General features: G+C 41.1%; 1 pseudogene; it reads right to left on the bottom strand.

Moving 5' to 3' along the window:
• Positions 1-250: 250 nt before the first annotated feature.
• LOC145418180 (5S ribosomal RNA) lies at positions 251-370 on the bottom strand (annotated as a pseudogene).
• Between the last annotated feature and the right edge of the window lie 6413 nt (positions 371-6783).

Here is a 6783-nt window from a genome sequence, read left to right as displayed (position 1 = left end):
TACTCTACTATAACGGTAGAAGGGGGGACTGAGGCAGAACACGCTCGTGATCAAACATGCAGCATACTGTGCGTTAAAATTACACAAAGGATGATGAAATCATAGGCTATGTAACAATATATATACATATATTTTTTTTCCATTCATTGCCAGACGCCACGTATCCCGAACGGGGTGGCCAAGGGCTTAGAGTTAATCGTTTTACAGGGAGGGGCACTAATCCTCCACCAACCCCACTTGACAAGTAGGGATGCCAACAGCATCTGGTGTTCCCAGGCGGTCACCCATCCAAGTACTAACCAGACCCAACGTTACTTAACTTCGCTAATCAGACGGAAAGCGGTGTACTCAACGTGGTATTTTATTATTATTATTATTATTATTATTATATATATATATATATATATACTGTATATATATATATATATATATATATATATATATATATATATGATGATTTTTTAAAACAATAACAACAGAGGAAGGAAAAACAAAAGGATTAAAAAAAAAATCCATATATCAGGTTACAGTTGTCCTCCTTTCATAGAAAATCTAACAGTTGGACTTGAACAGCCGTAGGTTGAAGGAATTATTGCCCCGAGCTAGACCTAGACAGATCATAATATTCCTGCTAGGGTTACAGGAGAGCGCTACCCCTCCCAGCAATGGCAGCTACCCTGGCGGGGCGCGAACTTTCGACCTCGCGGTCTCGAGTCACACGCCCTACCTCTGAGCCACCCCACTCCCCCAGTGGGTTGAAGTTTGGGGTGAAACCACTCTAGGGATGCGAGTTCCAAAGAAATGCAGCTCGGGAAATAAAAGAATTCTGATAGGCAGAAATTCTGTAATATGGCAGTTTGGCTGTCCAGTCATGAGCGCTACCAGATGTCTGTATCGTGCAGGGGAAAGCGTGGAGATATGGCACAGTGGATGCAACTTTGTCGGAGCATTTGCCATAACAGTATCTGTAAAATAATGCAAGGGAGGCAACATTCCTTCTTACCTGTAGGGGGTGATAGTTCAGTTGTCTGTCTATATTACAATGATCCGTATTCTGTATCTCTATGTTGTAATGATCCGTTCTCTGTATGTTTGTTGGTTTGTCCATTTGTTATCATAACACAACAAAAACTGTGCATTGTAGTGCAATTTTTGTCAGAGCAAGTTTTTTTTTTTTTTAAATAACAGAACGGAGGAAGGAAAAACAAATGGAAAAAAAAAAATCCATACACCAGATTACTGGTGTCCTCTATTCACAAAATATCTGTAACAGTTAGACTTGAACAGTTGTGGATTGAAATTTGGAGGAAAACAACTCTGGGGAAGCGAGTTCCAGAGAGATGCAGTTCGGGGAATGAAAGTATTCTGATAGGCAGAAGTTCTGCAATATGGCTGAGTGACATTCCAGTCATGAGCGCTACCAGATGCCCGTGTAGCACGAGGGAAGGCATGGAGAGGTGGCACCATGGACGCAACTTCGTCTGAGCATTTGCCAAAAAAAATATCTGTAAAATAATGCAAGGGAGGCAACATTCCTTCTTACTTGCAGGGGAGGTAGTTTATATGTAATGGCAGGGTTGTTAATGATTCTAACAGCTTTATTCTGAATTTTGTCTAGTTGTCTTAATGCAACCTCTCCACATCCATTCCACAAGGGTGAGCAATATTCAAGCTGAGAGCGCACATGACTTTTATAAATTATAGCTAACTGCTCATCGGCGAAGAAGTTACGGACTCTGTACAATAATCCAAGTTTCTTTGAGGCGGTTTTAGCAAGTGATCTGACATGAGAGGTCCAGCTGAGGGCACTGTTAAGTGAGGCACCAAGAATTTCAATACTTTTGGAGATGGGAATATTAGTAGCACTGCAGGTAATGTACGAATCTGGCAATATTTGTCTATTAGTAAACTGTATATATTTAGTTTTACTAGCATTAAAAGAGACAAGGTTGTTTTGTCCCCATTCACTGATTGTAGCTAGATCTTGATTTATGGAGATGGCTGTACTGAGTTGAGAGGTAGAGATATTAGTCTTTGTAAATGGATGTCTGAGTGTGAATGAACTATGTAGTGTTGAGTCATCTGCATATGAGTGAACGGGATTGTGGGTGACAGATAAGAGATCATTAATATGAACCAGAAACAGGGTCGGCGCCAGAACCGATCCCTGCGGCACGCCGGCGTTAATTGAGTGGAAATTCGAATATACATCATCTACTTTTACTCTTATTTTCCTGTCACTAAGATAAGAAGAAATCAAAGGAACAAAAGACGTTAGTCCATAGCAAGGGAGTTTGGACAGCAGGGAACGGTAACGCTAAAATGCTCTAACTTGAAGAATAAAACAAGTCCAGTCCTATCAGGCCACCGGTTCCCCTTTTATGACTCATTTCTGGCCAGTTGACATCAAGTGGCTTTGGCGGCCTTTAAGTAGATATCTTTCTTTGTGGCCATTGAAATGGCTGTAACACAGCTGTTTTTGACATCAAGCTGGAAGGCCGCCGAAGCCGGCCTTTAAACTTGGTTGTAAGTGTAGGGATATTTAAAATTCTAATAGCTTCGTTCTGAATTTTGTCCAATTGTTTTAGTGCAACCTCTCCACATCCATTCCACAGGGGTGAGCAGTATTCCAGCTGAAAGTGCACATGGCTTGTAAATCATAGCTAAATGCTCGTCAGTGATGTTACGGACTCTACAATAATCCAAGTTTCTTCGAGGCGGTTTTAGCAAGTGATCTAACATAAAAGGTCCAGCTGAGGGCATTGTTAAGTGAAACACCGAGAATTTCAATACTTTTAGAGATAGGAATATCAGTAGCACTGAAGGTAATATAGGAATCAGGCAATATCAGTGTATTGGTAAACTTTATATCTGTCTATCTATTGCCAGACGCCTTAATCCCTTATACGGGGTGGCCGCAAACAAACCGCCTCCACGTCACGCTGTCCCCCGCCATTTCACTGCCTTGCTCCCAGTTCACATCCCCCTCTCTCATATACATATCCACTCCATCCCTCCATCTCATCCTTGGCCTTCCCCTCCCTCTCTCCCCCTCCACACTCTCCTAATCAGTCTCTCACTCTCCATCCTCTCCACATGGCCAAACCACCTCAGTGTTTCTCCTAATGCTTCCTATCACATCCTCATCCACACCACAATGCTCCTTCACATATTCATTTGTCAGTTTGTCTCTCCATGTGATTCCACAGGCTCCTCTCAAATAACTCATTTCCACAGCACCCACTCTTGACTTATGTCCTTCCAACAACGTCCAAACTTCACTTCCATACGTTAGAGTTGGTATCACAATACTGTCATGTAATAACTTTTTCACTTCCATGCTCACTTCCCTGTTTCTTATCACTGCCTTCAAGGAACCAGCAACCTTTCTTCCTTGTTGTACCCTTTCAAGCACTTCATCCTCCAAACTTCCATCCTTATTCATCACGCTACCCAAGTACTTAATCGCACTCACATTTTCCATTTCCTCATCATCCAACCTCACTGTACATTCACTGACTTCACCTCTCTCAAAGACCATAACTTTACTCTTCCCTACATTCACCTTCAGATTCCGTTTCTTACACACTCTCTCCCAAACTCATCCACCCAGCCTTGCAGCTTCTTTTCGTCTTCACTTAACAACACAATATCATCTGCAAACAACAGTACAGGGAGTTTCCAAACACTGTCCTCTCTCATTAGGGCCACTCCAACAACCACTGCCCTACCTTGTATCTCTTTAATAACCCCATCCATATTCAGATTGAACAGCCACGGAGACATGACACATCTCTGTTTCAACCCAACCTTCAAATAGAAAAACTCACTCGTTTCACTATCCACATGCACTGCAGCCTAAGCACACTCATACATACTTTTCACAGCATTCAACAACTTCCCATCTACTCCATATGTTTTTAATACTTTCCACAATCCTTGTCTATCCACCCTGTCATATGCTTTCTCCAAATCCATGAAGGCCGCATACAACTTCTTTCCCTTCTCTAGAAACTTTTCCACTAAAGATCTAAGAATGAATATCTGATCTACACAACCTCTTCCCTTCCTCAAGCTTTCCTGTTCTTCTCCAACTAATTCCTCTGTTATTTCCCTAACTCTGTCCATAAGTATCCTACCGTATACTTTTCCTATTACACTAAGAAGACAAATGCCCCTATTATTACCACACACTTCTTTTTCACCTTTCCCTTTGTCCAGGGGAATAATTATACCTGAGTTCCAATCCTCTGGGACTCTACCTACCTCCCAGGCCAATCTGCACGTCTTCCACATCCATTCTACTGCTATCTCTCCCCCATGCTTCAGCTTTTTACCATATATATATATATATATATATATATATATATATATATATATATATATATATATATATATATATATATATATATATATATGTTACAGTCAGTATCTAAATCTAGGCAATTTGTAAAGTGACTGAACTTTTCAGGCAATATATGAATTGCCTGGTTCACCCAGTCAATTTAGAAATCAGCTAAAAATTGCAGACAATTTACAAAGTGACTAAAATTCTGATAGATTTTCTTGGCATATTGACTAATATGGGGTAATATACTGACATAGACAAACAAACAGTATTCTTGAGTAAAATTTTATTTTCTAAAACCTACGTGACGATAGAATGTGATAATAAAACCTGCGTGACAATATGATGTGATAATAAAACAATGAAAGAAGAAAATGTGACAATAAAGTAAGACATTAAATCAGTTTTTATTCTTACAGGTCAAACTAGAGTTTGAATCCAGGTATGGGTAATCGATCATTTTGCCTATTGGCAGTTTGTGTGATGATGTCTGGGTAGTTTATCAGTGTGTGTGTGTGTGTGTGTGTGTGTGTGTGTGTGTGTGTGACCTGTACAGACGTCTGGGTAGCTAGCCAGTGCAGTTGTGTGTTGGCCTTGTCCCTGGCATTTACTCTTGTGTCCTTCCGTGAGGTGTAGTTCGTTTGTAGAACATATGGCGTGTTCTGAGGAAGCACTTTTTTACGAGAAAGTGATGTTGAAGAAAAAATCGGATTCAAAGTCATTACTACTGAATAAAATTGAGTACTACAATCTGACAGAAGAACTCAGAGTAGCAGCATCTGCAAAAAATAAATCAAATCGGCAGTATTACATCCTTGGACGTTACGAAGTTCTTCAGTGTGGTGACGTTGAAAAATTGATCAAAAAACGGAATGATAGAACTCAAGAACCTGTTTATTTTGTGCACAATGAGGATATGTTTGACACAATAAAACGTGCTCACATTACTACGGGACATGGCGGCAGAGACAAAATGGTCAAAGCTTTGTCAAGATATGCAAACGTTACTCGAGATACTGTAGAACTGTTTAAATCTTTGTGTGTTCAGTGTCAAAAGAAACGGAAAAAATGTACGACCAAGGGTGTTACTGTTAAACCGATTTTGTCAAAGGACTTTGGCTCACGAGCTCAGGTGGATCTTGTTGACATGCAGTCTTGTGCCAAAGGACAGTATAAGTGGATAATGGTGTATCAAGATCACCTAACAAAGTATTGCATATTGCGTCCCTTAACTTCAAAAAGGGCTACTGAGTTGCATTCCAACTAATGGACATATTTTTAATGTTTGGAGCACCTCAAATTCTTCAAAGCGATAATCGTAGTGAATTTACAGCATTAGTCATTTCGGAATTCAAACTTCTTTGGCCAGACTTGTTAATGGTTCATGGTAAACCAAGGGATCCGCAGAGTCAGCGATCAGTTGAACGCCTTAACTGTGATATAAGACATGCTAGTTTCATGGTTAGGTGATAATGATACAAGTGACTGGCCCATGCGACTCAACTTTGTGCAATTTCAAAAGAACACCAGTTACCATTCTGGGATCAAACAGTCCCCATACAAAGCACTCTTCGGTGTTGAGGCCAGAGTAGGTCTACGCTCAACTGCACTTCCAGAGGAGGTTTTGAAGACAATGGTTACTGAAGATGATTTACTTGGAGCTTACACTTTCCCCTCGGACTCTGCTCATCCAGTTGATTCACCTGAGAGCTCTGCTCGTCCAGTTGATTCACCTGAGTGCTCTGCTCATCCAGGTGATTCACCCGAGTGCTCTGCTCGTCCAGTTGATCCACCTGAATGCTCTGCTCATCCAGATGATTCACTTGAGTGCTCTGCTCATCCAGATGATCCACCTGAGTGCTCTGTTCATCCAGATGATTCACTTGAGTGCTCTGCTCATCCAGATGATCCACCTGAGTGCTCTGCTCATCCAGATGATTCACCCGAGTGCTCTACTCATCCAGTTGATTCATCGAAGGGCTCTACTCATCCAGATGATTCACCTGAGGGTTCTACTCACCGTGAGGACTTCGCTCATCCAGGTAGTGACACTCACACACAGAAAAAAAAAAAAAAAAGGTAACTGATAACTGATCTCATTAAGCTCATAACCACATGTCAAGTCTATCACCATTAATTAAATACTTATCTCTTTTATAAAGCTAAAAATCCATTCCTTTTATTCTTTTTTGTTCATTCAGATGGTTTATCCGAGGGTTCTGCCTATCCAGACAATTCACCCTGTGACTCGAATCCTACAGGAAGACTTCATGTGCTCCAAGAAAACATAGCACTTCAACGGTCAAGAGCAGCTGCTGGTCAGTTAGCCCAAGCTGAACGCATGGTGAAACGTAGTGGTTTAGATCATGCCCCCGGTAATCCCAGAGATAATGTGACAATTCCCATCCCGTTGGTTGATCGAGATAAAGTTGATC

The sequence above is a fragment of the Coenobita brevimanus genome, chromosome 112 (assembly GCF_032717465.1).
Source record: "Coenobita brevimanus isolate Jiangsu-jjx chromosome 112, ASM3271746v2, whole genome shotgun sequence".
NCBI lineage: Eukaryota > Metazoa > Arthropoda > Malacostraca > Decapoda > Coenobitidae > Coenobita > Coenobita brevimanus.
Note: the sequence above shows the minus strand (reverse complement) of the source record. Positions and strands in the feature narration are given on the sequence as shown.